General features: G+C 52.7%; 1 long non-coding RNA gene across 1 annotated transcript; it reads left to right on the top strand.

Annotated features, from left to right (window-relative positions):
* Positions 1-789: 789 nt before the first annotated feature.
* LOC135891168 (uncharacterized) lies at positions 790-2,032 on the top strand. The gene is made up of 3 exons (XR_010562254.1): positions 790-870; positions 1,236-1,353; positions 1,951-2,032. It is a non-coding gene; the product is annotated as an uncharacterized LOC135891168 (long non-coding RNA).
* The last annotated feature ends 6,462 nt before the right edge of the window (positions 2,033-8,494 follow it).

Raw genomic sequence — 8,494 nt, 5'->3', positions numbered from 1 at the left:
CACAGCCCCGGGACCCCACCCAGCACAAGGACAAGAGTGGGGAGCGCTGTGGCTGCCTGCATCATTGCGCCACCTAGCGCAGCAGTCGCCCTACCCTGCCTGGCTCTGGCTTCTGGCCTCTGGGCTGGTGAAGGGCCGGAGCCTTTGAGGGGAGGAGGCGGAACTTGCACTTCAGTGAGGGGTGAGGCCTCGTGGTGGTGGTGGGGATGCAACTGCCACAATTTTCTGTCTACCCCACCTCAGCTCCCCCAATGAGGAAGGGGCTGGTGCTGCCCCTGCTGCCCACAGGCTGTCACTGCTCCTCCAGGGCAGATGCACGCTGCGCTTTTCCCCAACTGGCCACCGGGTGTCACCGCTGCTCCAGGAGAAACACAGTCTGTATGTTACCCTGCCTGGCCACCGGATGGCATTGATGGTCCAAGGCAGACAGCACAGGCATTACCCCGGCTGGCCACCGAGTATCACTGCAGCGCTGTGGGGGGGAAATGGTTTCTGCCATACCCTGAGTGGCCACGTAGTGTCTGTGTTGCTCGACGAGGGAAATTCTTTGTGCTTTGCCGCGAGTGGCCACCAAGTGTCACTGCTGCTGCCTGGGGGACATGCTCTGTGCATTGCCGTGATTGGCCACTGGGTGTCACTGTTGGTCCAGGGCAACTACATTCTGAGAAATACCCCAGGTGGCCTCTAAGATACATGTGTGGTAAAGGCTGAGTACAAACATCTGCTTCCCTTTAGGTGGGGCTCGGTTTGTAATAAAAGTTTTCCTCCTTGTTCTGGGTGCAGAGGGAGAATTTCCCTATCTTGGGAGCAGCTGATCTTCTTGGACAGGGAGGAGCATGTTCACCTGAGCAGAGGCCTGGAACCGGAAAGGTGAGTACAGGTGGTGAGTTTGTCCTTCTTCCTATGTGTCTCTCTTTGAGCTCTCATATGTTGGCCAACATACTCTCTCTCTCTCCCCTTGTCCTGTCTCCTTGCATAGAACATGGGCAATGGTGCATGCTCACAGGCTTGGTCTGGGGCGTCTGCAACCCAATGGGGCATTGGGAGGGGGAAGAGAAGCATGATGGTACTAGATCCTCCATTGGTAGTGGTGGGGGTGACTGTGGGAGTTGACTGTCACTGTTCATCAAGTGGGGCTGATGTACAGTGGATGGGAGAGGGAGGGCAGTATCTCGTACACCAGTAGAACTTTGGGCAGTGATGGCTCCTGCTTGGGTTATATGCTGTGTTTGCAGAGGAATCGCCCAGGAGCCCCAGCCGGAGGAGAAACTGGAAGAAGTGAACCTGAGCAGCCTGGACATCCTTGTAAGCAGAGATGAACAGTCCTCCGCTTTGTCTTCTCCATGACTGGCTGTGAGTGAACAATTATGGCACTCTATTGCTCATCCGTACCACTCTAGTTTTCTTCTACCATTCTCCTGCTGCTCTCTGGCCCTGCTGTATCACGGCACAGTGTCACTGTTGCTCCTTAAGGAAATGCTCTGTGCATTACCCCAGGTGTCCACCCAGTGCCACTGTTGCTCCATGGGGGAAATGCTTTGTGCATTACCTGGATTAGCCACCCAGTGTCACTGTTGCTTTATTTGGGAAATGCTCTGTGCAACTATACAGAGTGTCCACCCGGTGTCAATATTGCTCCATGAAGGAAATGCTCTGTGATTACCCGGGGTAGCCACGCAGTCTCCTTTTTGCTTCATGAGAGACATGTTCTGTGCAATTACACCGAGTGGCCACCTGGTGGCACTGTTACTGCCTAAGGGAAATGCTTTGTGCATTCCCCTGGCAGGCCACCTGGTGTCACTGTTGCTCCACGAGAGAAATGATCACTCAGTTTCTGTTCATCCAGTGGGGCTGATGTAGATGGGATGGGAGAGGGAGGCAGGGATGAGGGCAAGATTTCACACACCAATAGAGATTTGTGTAGTGATGGCTCATGCTTGGCTTTTGAAGCTGCGCTTGCAGAGGAATTGGCCAGGAGCCCCAGCCACAGAAGAAGCTGGCACAAGTGGACCTGAGCAACCTGGACATCCTTCTAAGCAGATATCTGGGAGGCGGAAACCTGAGGACTGTTCATAATTGGCTATGAGTAAGAGGTCAGTGCTTTGAATTCCTCATGTGTGCTCCCTCTAGTTTTCTTCACAGACCGTGTGCTTCCACGTTGGGTAGGGGCTCTGTGGTATCAAGGCTGCGGAGGGGCAAGAGTCTACTCTGCAGAGTGACTATGTCGGGTGCCGTTAAGGGGGCCAATACAGGGAGGAGAAAAGGGACAGAGACCTGAACCCTGATTACAGGGCAGTCACCCTTTCTTTAGTAAAATACTCCTCCTTTACACAATGGCGGGGGGAGGGGGAGTCCCCAATGTGAAAAGATCTGGAAATGAACAGGTAAGGGAGGGATCCTGCTGAGTGTCCCCTTTCCAATCAATCCTCCATCCCTCAGCGACACCCTTCCCGACTTACCTCCTACCCCACCAAGAAAATGACAACTTTATGCCCCCTACCTTTACCAGAAAAGACCCCTCTTACTTGTGACGCGGTCCTGTTAGTAGGGTTAGGTGCACCCACGTGCCGGCTCTGAATACCACCGCATCTACCTACAACATCTCAACATCCACACATTTCAGAAAGGACCGCCACATGAATCTCTTCGAACGTAGCCCGAGGAATCTCCTCTCTTTATCACCAAAGAGACACAAGGCCTGGAATTCGGACACAACTAACGGAGCTGTCCGAATCCCTACAGTTGACACTCATCAGTCCGACAGTGTTCTTTATTGTGCACAAGAAAACAAAGGGTGAAAGTTGTGGTTGGTTGAGCGGTGTAAATTGGGCAGGGCAAAAGGACTTGAGGAAGGATTAGACGGAAGTGAGGGTCTGAAAGGAGCCCCCCACCTCACCTGTTCATTTCCAGACTTTGTGACATTTGCTTGGTTGGGCCATTTCTTGGCTTTTTTGAGAAAAGGGGCGAATTATCCACGGCCTCCGCCATCCCCTTACAGCCGCCCCTTCGCCACACCATATTCCATCTGACCGGGATAGGTCCCAAGTAAGCTTTCACTTCAAATCTCAAAAAAGCCAAGTAGAAATCATTCTGTGGGAATTTACTGTGACTAAGAGAAACAGAAGTTCAACCCTTCTCAAGGGGTGTGTGGTCAGGGGGAGTCGCTCAGCCGCAGGCACAGAAAGGCTCCCCTAGCTTAAGCGTGAGAGGTATAAGACCTTACACCCTGGTTACAGGGCGGTCATTTTGCCGGGCTTGTCAAAGTGACCTGTGGCTTAATTTGCATGGCAAAGGAGACCGAAACCCTCCTTACAGGGTGGTCCTTAAGCCAGGGGCGTTCCAATGGGCCAGAGCGAAAAGCGCTGTAAAGGAGAGACCTCCCTTCCCTCAGAAGTGGGTGGTCTCGTTGCCCAGCGAGTGCCAACGGCCCAAGAGGAATTAGAAAGGGGAGACCTGCACCCTTCTGACAGGGAGAGGTCAACGGCACGGGGCATTTTAAAGGCTAGGTCCTAAGGAGCTCAAACCCAGAGAGACCTCAACCCTTTTTAAAGGGGGGTCGCTCAGCCTCAGCTATGGAAGGGACCCATAAAGCATTTTGGTTGGCAAGGAATGGACCTTGATCCTTGTTTACAGGGAGATCCTTTTACCGGGCACCTGAAGGGGGATTAAGCCTGTGCGGAGAAGTGTCGAACCCGAGCCCACGGTACAGGGGTGCGGTGTGTGCGGTGTGTGCAGCCTTTGTCCGTGGCTTTTTCTTCCCTTTTCCTGCAGTTTCTTTGGTGCTTGTGTCGTCTTGTCCATTTTGTCCTTTGAGTTGCTAGAAAGAGAGAGGTGAAGCGGGTTAGGTGTGGCTCAGTAGAGAGCACGTGTACAGTGTACATTCAGATTACATTGGCAAGGTACACGGCCCTGCCGGAAATGACCCCAATACCTACTTTTCGGCACCGATCTCTTTCAGAGCGCAGGAGAGCTTGCGGCAGAACGCGGGTCCAGGTGGATGCAGAGGACGCGGGCTTTGACTTGGCTGAGTGCGTGAGTGAGTGAGGAGGGCACGGGACAGCTAGTAGGACAAACCCTGAACCCTCTCAAGAGGCTGGTTTCTAGAACTACCTTCCAAATGGCAGTGTTACCTTGTGAAAGGCAGGGAAAGACCCACCCCCTAGTTAGAGGGAGCTCACTTTGGACCTTGGCGTGAAGAGGGCCAATGCAGAGAGGAGAAAAGGGAAAGCGACCTGAACCCTGATTACAGGGCAGTCACCCTTTCTTTAGTAAAATACTCCTCCTGTACACAATGGGGCAGGGGGGGAGTCCCCAATGTGAAAAGATCTGGAAATGAACAGGTAAGGGAGGGATCCTGCTGAGTGTCCCCTTTCCAATCAATCCTCCATCCCTCAGCGACACCCTTCCCGACTTACCTCCTACCCCACCAAGAAAATGACAACTTTGTGCCCCCTACCTTTACCAGAAAAGACCTCTCTTACTTGTAACGCGGTCCTGTTAGTAGGGTTAGGTGCACCCACGTGCCGGCTCTGAATACCACCGCATCTACCTACAACATCTCAACATCCACACATTTCAGAAAGGACCGCCACATGAATCTCTTCGAACGTAGCCCGAGGAATCTCCTCTCTTTATCACCAAAGAGACACAAGGCCTGGAATTCGGACACAACTAACGGAGCTGTCCGAATCCCTACAGTTGACACTCATCAGTCCGACAGTGTTCTTTATTGTGCACAGGAAAACAAAGGGTGAAAGTTGTGGTTGGTTGAGCGGTGTAAATAGGGCAGGGCAAAAGGACTAGAGGAAGGATTAGACGGAAGTGAGGGTCTGAAAGGAGCCCCCCACCTCAGCTGTTCATTTCCAGACTTTGTGACATTTGCTTGGTTGGGCCATTTCTTGGCTTTTTTGAGAAAAGGGGCGAATTTTCCACGGCCTCCGCCATCCCCTTACAGCCGCCCCTTCGCCACACCATGTTCCATCTGACCGGGATAGGTCCCAAGTAAGATTTCACTTCAAATCTCAAAAACGCCAAGAAGAAATCATTCTGTGGGAATTTACTGTGACTAAGAGAAACAGAAGTTCAACCCTTCTCAAGGGGTGGGGGGTCGGGGGGAGTCGCTCAGCCGCAGGCACAGAAAGGCTCCCCTAGCTTAAGCGTGAGAGGTATAAGACCTTACACCCTGGTTACAGGGCGGTCATTTTGCCGGGCGTGTCAAAGTGACCTGTGGCTTAATTTGCATGGCAAAGGAGACCGAAACCCTCCTTACAGGATGGTCCTTAAGCCAGGGGCGTTCCAATGGGCCAGAGCGAAAAGCGCTGTAAAGGAGAGACCTCCCTTCCCTCAGAAGTGGGTGGTCTCGTTGCCCAGCGAGTGCCAACGGCCCAAGAGGAGTTAGAAAGGGGAGACCTGCACCCTTCTGACAGGGAGAGGTCAACGGCACGGGGCATTTTAAAGGCTAGGTCCTAAGGAGCTCAAACCCAGAGAGACCTCAACCCTTTTTAAAGGGGGGTCGCTCAGCCTCAGCTATGGAAGGGACCCATAAAGCATTTTGGTTGGCAAGGAATGGACCTTGATCCTTATTTACAGGGAGGTCCTTTTACCGGGCACCTGAAGGGGGATTAAGCCTGTGCGGAGAAGTGTCGAACCCGAGCCCTCGGTGCAGGGGTGCAGTGTGTGCGGTGTGTGCAGCCTTTGTCCGTGGCTTTTTCTTCCCTTTTCCTGCAGTTTCTTTGGTGCTTGTGTCGTCTTGTCCATTTTGTCCTTTGAGTTGCTAGAAAGAGAGAGGTGAAGCGGGTTAGGTGTGGCTCAGTAGAGAGCACGAGTACAAGGTACATTCAGATTACATTGGCAAGGTACTTGCCCGTGCCGGAAATTACCCCAATACCTACTTTTCGGCACCGATCTCTTTCAGAGCGCAGGAGAGCTTGCGGCAGAACGCGGGTCCAGGTGGATGCAGAGGACGCGGGCTTTGACTTGGCTGAGTGCGTGAGTGAGGAGGGCGCGGGACAGCTAGTAGGACAAACCCTGAACCCTCTCAAGAGGCTGGTTTCTAGAACTACCTTCCAAATGGCAGTGTTACCTTGTGAAAGGCAGGGAAAGACCCACCCCCTAGTTAGAGGGAGCTCACTTTGGACCTTGGCGTGAAGAGGGCCAATGCAGAGAGGAGAAAAGGGAAAGCGACCTGAACCCTGATTACAGGGCAGTCACCCTTTCTTTAGTAAAATACTCCTCCTGTACACAATGGGGCAGGGGGGGAGTCCCCAATGTGAAAAGATCTGGAAATGAACAGGTAAGGGAGGGATCCTGCTGAGTGTCCCCTTTCCAATCAATCCTCCATCCCTCAGCGACACCCTTCCCGATTTACCTCCTACCCCACCAAGAAAATGACAACTTTGTGCCCCCTACCTTTACCAGAAAAGACCTCTCTTACTTGTGACGCGGTCCTGTTAGTAGGGTTAGGTGCACCCACGTGCCGGCTCTGAATACCACCGCATCTACCTACAACATCTCAACATCAACACATTTCAGAAAGGACCGCCACATGAATCTCTTCGAACGTAGCCCGAGGAATCTCCTCTCTTTATCACCAAAGAGACACAAGGCCTGGAATTCGGACACAACTAACGGAGCTGTCCGAATCCCTACACTTGACACTCATCAGTCCGAGAGTTTTCTTTATTGTGCACAAGAAAACAAAGGGTGAAAGTTGTGGTTGGTAGAGCGGTGTAAATTGGGCAGGGCAAAAGGACTTGAGGAAGGATTAGACGGAAGTGAGGGTCTGCAAGGAGCCCCGCACCTCACCTGTTCATTTCCAGACTTTGTGACATTTGCTTGGTTGGGCCATTTCTTGGCTTTTTTGAGAAAAGGGGCGAATTTTCCACGGCCTCCGCCATCCCCTTACAGCCGCCCCTTCGCCACACCATGTTCCATCTGACCGGGATAGGTCCCAAGTAAGATTTCACTTCAAATCTCAAAAAAGCCAAGTAGAAATCATTCTGTGGGAATTTACTGTGACTAAGAGAAACAGAAGTTCAACCCTTCTCAAGGGGTGTGTGGTCAGGGGGAGTCGCTCAGCCACAGTCACAGAAAGGCTCCCCTAGCTTAAGCGTGAAAGGTATAAGACCTTACACCCTGGTTACAGGGCGGTCATTTTGCCGGGCGTGTCAAAGTGACCTGTGGCTTAATTTGCATGGCAAAGGAGACCGAAACCCTCCTTACAGGATGGTCCTTAAGCCAGGGGCGTTCCAATGGGCCAGAGCGAAAAGCGCTGTAAAGGAGAGACCTCCCTTCCCTCAGAAGTGGGTGGTCTCGTTGCCCAGCGAGTGCCAACGGCCCAAGAGGAGTTAGAAAGGGGAGACCTGCACCCTTCTGACAGGGAGAGGTCAACGGCACGGGGCATTTTAAAGGCTAGGTCCTAAGGAGCTCAAACCCACAGAGACCTCAAGCCTTTTTAAAGGGGGGTCGCTCAGCCTCAGCTATGGAAGGGACCCATAAAGCATTTTGGTTGGCAAGGAATGGACCTTGATCCTTGTTTACAGGGAGGTCCTTTTACCGGGCATCTGAAGGGGGATTAAGCCTGTGCGGAGAAGTGTCGAACCCGAGCCCTCGGTGCAGGGGTGCAGTGTGTGCGGTGTGTGCAGCCTTTGTCCGTGGCTTTTTCTTCCCTTTTCCTGCAGTTTCTTTGGTGCTTGTGTCGTCTTGTCCATTTTGTCCTTTGAGTTGCTAGAAAGAGAGAGGTGAAGCGGGTTAGGTGTGGCTCAGTAGAGAGCACGAGTACAAGGTACATTCAGATTCCATTGGCAAGGTACTTGCCCGTGCCGGAAATGACCCCAATACCTACTTTTCGGCACCGATCTCTTTCAGAGCGCAGGAGAGCTTGCGGCAGAACGCGGGTCCAGGTGGATGCAGAGGACGCGGGCTTTGACTTGGCTGAGTGCGTGAGTGAGGAGGGCGCGGGACAGCTAGTAGGACAAACCCTGAACCCTCTCAAGAGGCTGGTTTCTAGAACTACCTTCCAAATGGCAGTGTTACCTTGTGAAAGGCAGGGAAAGACCCACCCCCTAGTTAGAGGGAGCTCACTTTGGACCTTGGCGTGAAGAGGGCCAATGCAGAGAGGAGAAAAGGGAAAGCGACCTGAACCCTGATTACAGGGCAGTCACCCTTTCTTTAGTAAAATACTCCTCCTGTACACAATGGGGCAGGGGGGGAGTCCCCAATGTGAAAAGATCTGGAAATGAACAGGTAAGGGAGGGATCCTGCTGAGTGTCCCCTTTCCAATCAATCCTCCATCCCTCAGCGACACCCTTCCCGATTTACCTCCTACCCCACCAAGAAAATGACAACTTTGTGCCCCCTACCTTTACCAGAAAAGACCTCTCTTACTTGTGACGCGGTCCTGTTAGTAGGGTTAGGTGCACCCACGTGCCGGCTCTGAATACCACCGCATCTACCTACAACATCTCAACATCAACACATTTCAGAAAGGACCGCC

This window comes from Emys orbicularis, chromosome 18 (genome assembly GCF_028017835.1).
Source record: "Emys orbicularis isolate rEmyOrb1 chromosome 18, rEmyOrb1.hap1, whole genome shotgun sequence".
Lineage (NCBI taxonomy): Eukaryota > Metazoa > Chordata > Testudines > Emydidae > Emys > Emys orbicularis.
Note: the sequence above shows the minus strand (reverse complement) of the source record. Positions and strands in the feature narration are given on the sequence as shown.